We start from the raw sequence: 12,392 nt of genomic DNA, 5'->3' as shown, positions 1-12,392 counted from the left end.
TAAATGGTGTGCGGGATGCCAAGAGCCAGGGTCCTCAAGTCCAGCATCTACCACCACGTCCGGAGCAGCTCCGGCCACCCCACCCATCCTCGGAGGCGACACCTGCTCCACAGCCCCGCCCGCTGGGGGCGAAGTGCTGCTTGCCGAGGGGCAGAAAGGGCGGCTGACTTGACCGCGTAAGGGACGAGCGGGGCGCTGTCCGCCCAGCCGCCCGGTCGCAGGCGGGACACACCAAGACCCGCCAGGCCGAACGTGCGCGAGCGAACGACAGCGTCCCAGAGCCGCCCGCGGCGAACCCGAGGGGCGTGACGCCATGACGCACGGCACGCGGGCGGCGCGGCGGGGCGGGGCGGGGTGGGCCGGGGGCGGGAGGAAGGAGTGGGAGGAGGAGGCGGAGACAGCGGGGGCCGAAGGAGGGGGAGAATGGCAGTTGGGGCGCTGGTTCCCGGGAACAGCCGTCAAGACAGAACTGCGGAGGAGGAGTTCGGGAAAGCGGCGGTCGGGACCCCTCCTCTGCGTTCCCCCCGCCCCAGCTGAGAGGCGTCTCGGCGGGTCTGAGGAGCCCTCCTCCGTACTTCCTTCGGCTTCTGCCGCCGCCGCTGAGAGATGGGCCTCCTCTCCCGCACTCCGGCAACCGCCGCCGCTCTGAGGAGTTGAAGGTACGGTCGGCGCGGGTGGAGGTTGCGCCTGGGTGCGGGAGGACAGGGGCGGCTCCCGTTTCCGACTCCAGGCGCTCCCGCACGGCCGCTGCCCTCGCGCCCCTCCCCGGGACGGAAATGGATTCAGAAATCCCACGGGAAAGGCGCCCCCTCTCGGGCCGGGCCCCGGGGTAGGGGCCGGGGCGGGGGTCGGTCCTGGTCCTGGGGGTCAGGCCGCTGGCTGTTTTCGCTTTCACAGCCCCGACCCGGCGCTGGCGCCCCCTGGGCCGCGCAGGCTGAGCCTGAGCGTGGGATCCGCCCCGAGCTCTGCCCTCCCGGCCGGGGCAGTCTGTGGAGTCGGCGGCCAACCCAGCAGTGTTGTGACGGGCCGAGGCGGCGCTCCCCGGCAGCACTTCCCGGGCCGCCGAAGCAGCCGACACCGAGGGCGGCCGCCGCGCGGAGGCGGCGGGGGTGGAGCGCATTCCTGATGGGTGAAATCGGCTCTAACGGGACCGATTCCCGGGCCGCGCTGCAAATTCAGACCTGGGGCGAGAGCCCCCAACCCCTGCTGCAGAGGGCTCTGGGGAATGGGTGGCAGGCACCCGGGAAGATTCTTCGGGGAGAACTGCCATCCCCTTCAAAAGCAGAAATTAAACAGACGAAAAATGGTGTTGCTTTAGTTAAAGGGTGCTTTAAGAGGGGTCTACCCAGGATCGTCTCTCTTGCTAAACCCTCAGGGTGTTCCTAGCCTTCACCCAGCAAGAAATGCCACGATTTTTAATTTCGTTTTCCGTGTCATTTGGGTTTCCCTCTCTCGTTGCTCTTCCTCCCCATTGCCATTAATGGGAAAAAGAAAAAGAAGTTTAGGGTTCATTAGCCCCGCGACAAGGGCAATAAATAAGAGGGGAGAGAGGGGCGCCAAGGCTATATATGGGAGAAAAAAAAAAGGTCTTAATTTTTTCCCATTGGTCCTTAAAGGTGTAAATACGCGAACGATGCTTTATTCTGGTTAATGTTTACTATTCAGAACGTTGCAGAATGTTCTGTTGGGTTTACGTTGGAAAAGACAATGTTTCCGTGCTGCTATTTTCAAACCCAGGTGTTGACTAGAAATGCTAGTTTTAAATGTTAGTAAACAGTGGAGGCGTAAAGCAGTCTTTCCCATGGTTGCCTTAAAATGTTTGTGATCTTTTCTTTCCGTTCTACTTTTTTTTTCTTTTTGTAAGAACATGGCTGTCTTATTCATTTTTTATTATTTTAACCTAGATTCCTTGACTCTTGGTTACACGAAGTATGACGGTATGCCTTGTTTTCATTTTCAGTTTTGCCATTAACCATCTTAATAGGCAGCCTTCCACGTCTGTTTATAATTCAAGCTATTACCGTATTTGCCTTTTTATGCTTCCTTAACACCCAACTGACTGGACTGAATTAAAATGTAAATACTTCTCTCTGTGTCGAAAATGGCGATGATCTATTGTTAACTCTTATTTTCAAATGTTCTTTTCTTGCTATTTGGAATTCCATGGTAAAGATTTGGAATTAAGTCTTGGGACTTAAGTACATTATGCAACAACAACAACAGCAAAAAGTCCTTTTTCTTTGTTTAGTATTCTTTTTTATTGTATACAATATAGCAAGTTTAAATTTCATGCCTCCATGGAAACTATTTTAATGTCACCCCAACGTGTCTTTCTGAGGGGGAAAAAATTACACTTGGCAACTAATATTAAAATATTTTTTCAATATTGTTGACTTCCAGGAGGAGTCCAGTAAGATTAACTTTTTAAAAACTGCCGTGTGTTTTAAGAGTTGAAACACAACCCAAGTCTCCAGATAGTGGCTACTTAAAATATTGTTGTTTCATTTTGGGGAGGGCCTCAGTTGATCATTAGCTTAAATAAAGAACAGTCCATTTTACTATCTAACCAGTGTTGCAGTTTCTTTTTAAAATTTTCATGGCGATTTGTAGAATTTGGGGTGCCTTTTTACTTGACTAAATGAAACCATATTTTTTTCTACCTAATGTATGGAAGGTACTAGATTAGTATCTGTTTTTAAAGATACCTCAGCATCTTAGTTGCAAATAAACGTATTTCATAAATTTGAAGTAGGGAAGGTCATAAAGTAATATTTTTCCAGTTGTGAATGTAAGACCCTTGGAGCGCCCTCTCTTTAGTGAGATCAGATTGAAAGATACTATTTGTTCTCATAGGGTTATTAGATAGAATTATTTTTTTTTTAAAGATTTTATTTATTTATTTGACAGAGAGAGAGATCACAAATAGGCAGAGAGGCAGACAGAGAGAGAGATGAGGAGAAGCAGGCTCCCTGCTGAGCAGAGAGCCCCATGCGGGACTCGATCCCAGGCCCCTGGGATCATGACCTGAGCCGAAGGTAGAGGCTTAACCCACTGAGCCACCCAGGCGCCCCTAGATAGAATTAAATATAGGTAATTTGAAGGAAACTTTTTTAGCATGTGAAAGACTCTCTTGTATAGTATTATGGCAGGTTCTGATTTTAGCCTTAAACATTTAGGTTTATCACAGAAATGCTTTGGTTTGTAATCATCTCCCACTCTCCCAGCTTTGTTTTGCTTTTTTAATCTGAAGGGCACTGAGGATTGAAAAATGTAGTTTTCTGAATTTATCAAGGAGGGAGGTGGGAGGACAAATAGTTGAGATAACATGTAAAAAGACCCTGGTCTAGTGCTGGGCACAGAGTAAGGGGTGGGAGCAGATAAATTTTGTAACATTTACATCTGAATTGTCTCCTTATATTCTCTCTTCAGGTTATAAAGGAAATTTTAGGGAATTGTTACTTGTTTTCCTGATGCTACTAACAAGAGACAATCGATTGTCAAATGCAGACTGATTTTGCACTAAGCTTTATGCTCTTTTGTTTGAGGCCCATATAAAAAATAGGCCATTTGGGGTTGAAGACCAAAGAAAAGTTGAATTTGTCAACTTATATTTAATTGCTTTGTATTTGGCATGTTAGCACTAGTAGTTTAATGATTGAAAGGACCCATGATCCTGTATGAATTACTTTCATTTAAAGATTTTGATTTGACTCCTTTTTAGCAAAGTGCTAATTTGATTATTTATGGGAAATAGCTCTATTTTCCTTAGGCATTTTTTCCCCCAATGAGTGATTATTATTTTCTTTAGCTTTAAAAAAAAATGTCATAATAGTTTTTTGTTTGCTCGTAGAAGATGCATAACGTTGAAACAACTACGTATGTAACCACACCTGCATGCACAGCAATAGACCGAGGGATAGTAATTCCTTTGCTCACCACATCTGTATTTCAGATGGTGGTAGATTTAAACCAAAAAAGGCAGTGAGATCACTTTGGGTGTTTGAAACTTGGGTACTTCATTTGTTTCTCAATAGCTATCATATGTCAGTAATACTTTCTCTATTAAAGTGGGAAAAATTACCACCTTTTGATAAAGTAGGTTTGTTTTTCTTGCTTTCTTTGTAGCTGTCTATAAACTTGAGCATTTAGTTTATTAGTAATAGTTTCTTGAAAGCAATGCCATTTGCCTTAAAAACATACATATTCTTGACCTATTGATGTTACCTAGTATTTTATTTTGAAAATCATTTGCTAGATAAAATACCACTAGTTAATTCATTTTAGAAGTCCTATTTGGTAAAGTTTTCTTACGTGAACGCCTCAGTGGGACAAAACTAATGAGTTGTTTTAGCTCTCAAGTAAATTTGTGCTTTTAATTATGAAGTAAAATCCTACAGAAATCACCCAAGTTTTAAACCCAAAAGAAACTTCAAATCTCAGTCTTGGGTCCAAAAAACAGGAGTTGGCTGCCTAAAATTATGTACACTTTACATTTTCAACCTCTTTCCTTCTTTGTAGACCCCTGAAAGTATAAATAACCCTGCTGTAATATGATTAGCAGGCAGGTTGCCAGTTGAAGAGACAGTCTGGGAGAGGTGAGCCATAAAGAGGGAGCAAACTAGTTAGAGGGAGGCATCAAGAAACTGGAAGAAGCTGTTGGAATGTGATAGTATTAGGCTTCCAGATAAACATTATATAGCATGTATCACAAAAAATAGACAGCCATTAGTGTGAGTCTTTATGCTTTATATTCTGTCATTTCTAAGTCAAGTATTGGCATTTGCTCCCCCATATGGTAAAGTATTCTAAAATTAAATTATCCTTATGCATTATCACAAATGTGATAATATATGTGAAATGTGCATTAGAAGTGTAGGAGATAATTTAAAAATTATGGCAGGGACCATTCTCTTTGTTCACTGTTAAGGTCCCAGCATTTAGCATAAAGCTTGACAATAATAGATGTTGAATAAATATGTACTAACTGAATATGTGTAATGTAAGGTATCTATTTCATAACTCTCTACAGCAGGGCTGTCATTATTAATGAAGTCTAATGTGAGTCATAAGTAATTAAAGATTTTTCTATTAGCTAAATTAAAAGTAAAAAGAAGCAGATGAAACTAATTTTCGTAATATATTTTATTTAATCTAGTGTATCCAAAATATTACCATTTCAGCATATATTGAGTGACTTTACATTCTTTTATTCATACTAAGTTTTTGATCCAGTACATATTTATACTGAACAGCATACATCTAGGGGCATTTTGCATGAAATGTTTGTTCCTTTCCACAGAAGTTCTATTAAATTAGATTCATTAGATATTTAACTATAGACTCCTAGGAAATATCAACCTAAAGACCAATTTGAAAAATCACTAATCAGGAGACAGAGGGCATCTCTTAAATTAATTACAGAGATACAAAGAGTGAAATGACAAGGGTACAAACCTGGAATTGCTCTAGTTATGTTCAGGTGCATCTACTCGAATACTCATTTACTTTTTTCTTGGAATGTGGCACCAACTTGATTTGGCTGTGGAACTTATCCTAGTGACACTAGTGTTCTAATTTAACCTCTCCATTTTATAAGTGAGAGAACTATAGTGTAGAGCTACTCAGTCCAATGTATCATCACTAGACAAATGAGGCTATTTAAGTTTAAATTAGTTAACATTTAAAAAAATTTAAAATCCAGTTCCTCAGTTGTACCAGTTATGTCTCAGATACTCTGTAGCCATATGCAACTGCTGGCTACCATATTGGACAGTGCAGGTCTAGAATATTTCTCTCATTTCAGGAAGTGCTGTTGGATTGTGCTGGTCTAAAGATTTATCCACACAGCTAATGTGGTAGAGCCAGAGTTTCAAACCACTTTCTCTTATCTTCCCAGACTGAAATTTCATTAATCACCTGGTTTCTGAATGATCACATGAGTCCTTTTGTTTACAAATCTTCATTTGCTTCTTACAGATAAATTTCAAATTTTCATGGCATTCAAAACCTTCCACAAGCTAACCTTACTCTCTCGCCATTCTGGGGGGGGGGACCTCAACATTGAAGCCTGTTGATCTGTTTGGTAAATATGTTAATAAAACATCCTTAGTTTCACCCCCATGACTTTTCATAGGCCTTTTATCTCTGCCTGGAATACCCTTTTCCATTTTCCCTACTTATCTAAGGTCCTCTTCTTTCAAGGCCTGACTCCTATCTTATCTCCACAGATCATTCCAGGTTGGTGATTCTAAGTTAACTACTAAAAATTTTTCTGAGATATTATTAACAGGTTCCAGACATGAATGGGAACATAACTTTTGAGGACCACCAATCTACTACGTGGTGCCACAAGTTTTTGCTAAGGACATTAGTAAAGTATATTATGTTTATGTAAAAAGCCAAAGGATAGTCATTCGTAATAAAAATTTTGTTTTGTTTTGTTTTTTTAAATGGTATTGCTTGCCATAAGGAGACATCTGTTTGATTTGGCTATGTGTAACTGCTTACCAGGTAACCTGATTTGGATGAAAGAATTAGTTGTTGTGCTATACATAATCTATCTTGTGATGATAGGCTTTTCTAAATGGTTGTTGTATTTCCCCCTTTCACACCCACTGATCAGTCCCTAACCCTCTTTCCAAAGGACTTTATTTCACTATTTTAAGAATGCCTATTTAAGAAGTGTTGGTTATTCATATAAACAAAAACTGCAGGATAGATTAGTTTAGGCAGTATTTATGTGGATCAGAGATTTAAAATCTGGTGCTGCAGTGGACCTACTCACCTTTCCAGATTCTTCCTATTACAGTAGCATTTTGTATTGATTTATTCATTGTAACTGATTCCAGTGTGGGCAGTAACAGGACCTTCATATGCAGTAGTCTCATGGGAACTTCTTTCTTTTGTTTTTATACTTAGATTTGCTATGACAAGTTACCAATGGGGCAAAAAAATCTCTTGTCTGAGTTCAGGATTCAAAAATATACTTTAATACTAATCCAGTGAAATAGATGATAGCACATTTTCCCTTATTTGATAGGGAAAAAGAGTGAAGTACAGTCATTCTGGGAGAGTTGTAAAGCCAAGAAAAGGCTTAGATCCTGACTTTCAGTTCAACTTAGTAATTCTGGATCAGTCACATATGTGCTTCCGTATTTGGTCTCAGAAGAAGACTACCAAAAAGGCAAAGACTATACTCATTCCACTGGATTTACAAAAGAGCATACTAACATTTTAGAGAATTTGGAGATTTTTTAAAACAAAATTATCTCAGAAAAATCTAAATTATCCACTTTTAACTCTAAAGTATGCTGTATATTAAAACTATTCATTTGTAATTGGAATTTTAGTCTTTTTTTTTAAGATTTTATTTATTTATTAGAGAGAGAATGAGAGCAAGTAAGCATGAGGGGGAAGGTCAGAGGGAGAAGCAGACCCCCTGCTCAGGAGGAAGCCTGATGCAGGACTCATCCAGGGACTCAAAGTTTATGAACTGAGCTGAAGGCAGTCGCTCAACCAACAGAGCCAGCCAGACACCCTGAATTTTAGTCTTTTAGAATTAAGGGACCTTTGACATCATCTGGTTCAACTTGTAAATAAGGAAACTGAAATTCAGAAAAGTAGATAGATGTGGCTAAGATTTCAGATGAGGTTAGTATTACCCTTCTGTTAATCTGTAGCAATAAATATTTTAACCAGTTCAAAAAATTTTTGGCAACTAGGTATCTTTTTTAAAACCTATTTAAAAACCTTTGAATTTCTCTAGGCATTCCATCATGTGTGGCATTTTGAATGTTTCTGAGTACTCTGTCATGCCCAGGATTTTGCATTATGCTTTCCTATTTACCTGTTGGTTTGTCCTTCTGAACAAAGAGGGCCTGGCATGAGGCAGCCAAAATGTTTTTAATCTTTCTCTTTTTGGAAAAATGGAATGAATAAGGCTTTTGCTTTCTGCATCAGCTTTCTTTTTGTAATAGATTAAGTAAATAGTAGTTTTAATGAGTATTATTAAAACCACAAAGTACCATTCTGTTCTACATCCCAATCAAGAATAGGCTTCAGGAGGTGAATGTGGCAGGTATATGTTTGTGAAGCTGTTTAAGAACCCTCTTTGAAGAGGGTTATGGAATATGGGAATATGAGAATAGTATGCTCTGAACTTTGTTTCTTTTTCTGTGGAATTGTAGAAACTATTTAAAGGACAGAGCTCAAAATAGTATATTTGAATCATTCTTAAAAACTTGCTGGATGGGGCGCCTGGGTGGCTCAGTGGGTTAAGCCTCTGCCTTCGGCTCAGGTCATGATCTCAGAATCCTGGGATCGAGTCCCACATCGGGATCTCTGCTTGGCAGGGAGTGTGCTTCCTCCTCTCTCTCTCTCTGCCTGCTTCTCTGCCTGCTTGGTCTCTCTCTGTCAAATAAATAAATAAAATCTTAAAAAAAAAAAACTTGCTGGAAACTGTACTTGCCTATGTTAATGATCTGTTTGAATTACCCTCACCTCATACAGTTATAAATAGTTGAATCAAAATTTTTAATCCATTTTTTTAAAGATTTTATTTATTTATTTAACAGAGAGAGAGAGAGATCACAAGTAGACAGAGAGGCAGGCAGAGAGAGAGAGAGAGAAGCAGGATCCCTGCTGAGTAGAGAGCCTGATGTGGGGGCTTGATCCTAGGATCCTGGGATCATGACCTGAGCCAAAGGCAGAGGCTTTAACCCACTGAAGCACCCGAGCACCCCTAATCCATTTTTAATATTGGAAAGACCACGGGACGCCTGGGTGGCTCAGTCAGTTAAGTGTCTGCCTTTGGCTCAGGTCATGATCCGAGTCCTAGGATAGACTCCCGCATTGGGCTCCCTGCATGGGCTGCTTGCTTAGCAGGGAATTTGCTTCTCCAGCTGCCTGGTGGGCTTGTGCATGTGCGCGTTTGCGCTCTCTCTCTCTCTCTGACAAATAAATAAAATCTTTAAAATATGTGCTAGACCACTTGAGGTAGGTTTGTAGCTGTATAAACATAAGACTAAAAACATTCCTATTTGCCTTAGAGAAATTAATATACTATAATGATGTATTCCAAACTTCCACATGACTAAATTTTCTGATTCCATTAGAAAAGCCCTCTCAGAACCAGCAGTTTGTTTTATTACTAACCTTAAATATGATAATCTTTCCAACAGTTTTATCCAGTAGGTGGTTTAGTTAGACTTGTGCCATCTTCTTAAATATTTTTAATAGTTTGGCTAGTATTTGTAAAGTAGTTAAAAGTGCCATACCCTATTCTGCATTCTTTGTATATTTTATTTCGCTTAATCCTAATAATAATCTGGTGGGCTGTAGGTATTATTATTATTACTCCTATTTTGTAGTTGAAAAAACTGTATTAGTAATTTAACTCAGTGTCCCATAGCATAGTAAGTGTCAGAGGCTGAGCTTGAACCCAGACTTGTGAATCCAAAGTCCATGCCTTAGTTTCTGGATAAAAAGTTCTTGTCATTATCCCACATATGTATAATATTTAAAAATCCCTGCCCCCCCCAAGCTACTCTAAATTTTTTACCTCATTTTATTCCCCCCCACTAAGGTAGGTTAAGATAATTGTATCTGAAACAGAGAACCCCAAAATCTCACGGTGGAGCACAGTAAAACTTTATTTTTCACACAGAGAACCATGTGGATGAATCCAGTATCCACATTCCTTCCGTCTTGTGACTCAGTTGCCCCTGTGGCCTGCTTGGAGTCACCACTAGAATTACTACATTCAACAAGCCAGTGATGGAAGAGTGAGAGCTCAAAGGATATGTGAAAGGAAGATTTAGGGACCAGTCCTGGAAGGAGCATACATCATTGCATTGGTCAGGACTAGATCCATGGCTGCATGTAGCAGCAAGTGGAATGGAAAATGTGGTCCTCCTATGTGCTTGGGAGAAAAATGAAACAGGTGAGTACATAACCTCATTACTGCTACAGTTGGGTATTCCCTTTTTCACAGATGGTACAGAGAGGTGGTTACTGAACCAAAGCCACAAAACCACTTGGTAGCAATAAATAGAATCCAGATTTCCTTAGAGCTGCATATAATATGCTCATGTTTCTGAGGAGACGTTCAAATAATTGAAAGGCATTTAGATTGTATTTCTAGCACCACTGCTGATTCTTTCTTATTGGACAGCAAATATTTTACCTCTGTGTCCATTACATTTTAAAAAGAGATACTGTCATTGATTACTTTACGAGGAATGATAAAAACATTTTCCAGTGGTAATTGCCATTTTAAGTGAAGAAGATATAGTAGCATTATAATACCTTTATATACATATTAATAATCAGTTGCCCTTTTAGTTTACAATATTAATTTATTTTACAATATTAATTCATTATTTGTATAATTTTATATAAAACATGGGATAGATTATTTTAGGCCATATACATGCCTCATGTTTATTCTTCCATTATGAACCTGAGACATTTGTTTTAGGGATGAGAGTTGTTTTTTAACCTTCCCCAAAACTTTTTTTTTTTTAGCGTTCTAAGATTCATTGTTTATGTACCACACCCAGTGCTCCATGCAATATGTGCTCTCCTTAGTACCCAGATCACCCAAGCCCCCACCCCCTCCCTTCCAAAATCCTCAGCGTGTTTTTCAGTGTTCACGGTCTCTCACAGTTTGTTTCCCGTTTCCCCCAACTCACTCCTCTTCTCCTTCTCCCAATGTCCTCTGTGTTATTCCTTATGCTCCACAAGTAAGTGAAACCATAATAATTGACTCTCTCTGCTTGACTCATGTTACTCAGCATAATCTCCTCTAGTCCCATCTATATTGATGCAAAAGTTGGGTATTCATCCTTTCTGATGCCTGAGTAATATTCCATTGTGTTTATGGACCACATATTCTTTATCCACTCATCTGTTGAAGGGCATCTTGGCTCTTTCTACAGTTTGGCTATTGTGGACATTGCTGCTATGAACACTGGGGTCATATGACCCTTCTTTTCTCTACATCTGTATCTTTGGGATAAATACCCAGTACTGCAATTGCCGGGTCATAGGGTAGTTCTATTTTTAATTTCCTAAGGAATATCCACACTGTTTTCCAAAGTGACTGCACCAACTTGCATTCCCACCAACAGTGTAAGAGGGTTCCCCTTTCTCCACATCTTCTCCAATACTTGTTTATTGTCTTGTCAACAATGTCTTGTTGATTTTGGCCATTCTAACTGGTGTAAGGTGGTATCTCAACATGGTCTTGATTTGAAGCTCCCTGATGGCTAATGATGGTGAACATTTTTTCATGTGTTTGTTAGCCATTTGTGTGTCTTCTTTAGAGAAGTGTCTATTCATGTCTTCTGCCCATTTTTTGACGTGATTATCTGTTTTGTATGCATTGAGTTTGAGGAGTTCTTTATAGATCCTGGATATCAGCTCTTTGTCTGTAGTGTCATTTGTGAATATTTTCTCCCATTCCCTGGGACTGCCTCCTTGTTTCATTGACTATTTCCTTTGCTGTGCAGAAGCTTTTAATCTTGATGAAGTCCCAAAAGTTCATTCTTGCTTGTTTCCTTTGACTTTGGAGACATGTCTTGAAAGAAGTTGCTATTAACCTTCTCCAAAACTTAACTCTTTTGGAAATAACTGCAGCTTCAAACCTTAACGGGATACAAGTGCATTCTAACTGAGTTAACAGTTAGTATAGATAAGAATATCATTCTGATATGAATTATGGAGAGCAGAAAATTTACAGAAACTGATGTTAACATCTACTGGCAAATTAAATTCCAATATCTCAGTGGTAGCTGTTAACCTTTTGTTTAGACTCCTTGGGGAATCTCTTGAAAGTTATGGATTCTGTCCATAGAATGTACAGTTATGCACTATTTAGTATAACATTTTAGAGATTTCATGGATTTTTTTGAAGCTTATCCATGTATTAGCTGTTATTTTTAAGCATTTTTATTCTTCTCCAAATATGTATTGTGGTGCCTATTACATTTTTACTTTAACACACATAGTATGAAGAGATGTTTAATATTTCAGAGTTTTTATAAGAGTGTGCCTCAGTATTATTTGGGCAGCAAGAACTAGGCCCAGAACCTGCACTGCTCTGATAGCTGAATTTGGCAGCTATATTGGGGATAGATTTATTAGAGGAAAATATGGCATTTTCAAATTTGACATTGGCAAAATGAATGCCATAACTTAAAAAAAAAAAAACTTTAGACATTTAAATAATCTTTTTGAGTAACAGCAAACATTGTTATAATGAACTTTAGTAGTTTACCTTTGTTTAGAGAAAGCCATATATGAAAATCCAAGAAAATTAAATGCCTCGGACTTCTCTTAATGAGATGTTTCAGATTTACAAAAGCACCGTTTACTTTGGGCCAAAATCAGCT

General features: G+C 39.9%; 1 protein-coding gene across 4 annotated transcripts in view; it reads left to right on the top strand.

The window, feature by feature from the left end:
- Positions 1 to 552: 552 nt before the first annotated feature.
- RNF19A (ring finger protein 19A, RBR E3 ubiquitin protein ligase) overlaps positions 553 to 12,392 on the top strand; it is a 57,586-nt gene continuing 45,746 nt past the window's right edge. For 2 of the 4 annotated variants that reach the window (XM_032315538.1, XM_032315539.1), the window contains exons 1-2: positions 553 to 659; positions 9,665 to 9,940. The gene's annotated coding sequence lies outside the window, so the exon portion shown is untranslated. The remainder of the gene's footprint in view (positions 660 to 9,664; positions 9,941 to 12,392) is intronic. The other 2 variants (XM_032315537.1, XM_032315540.1) reach the window with 2 other exon arrangements.

Source organism: Mustela erminea, chromosome 16 (genome assembly GCF_009829155.1).
Source record: "Mustela erminea isolate mMusErm1 chromosome 16, mMusErm1.Pri, whole genome shotgun sequence".
Classification (NCBI taxonomy): domain Eukaryota; kingdom Metazoa; phylum Chordata; class Mammalia; order Carnivora; family Mustelidae; genus Mustela; species Mustela erminea.
Note: the sequence above shows the minus strand (reverse complement) of the source record. Positions and strands in the feature narration are given on the sequence as shown.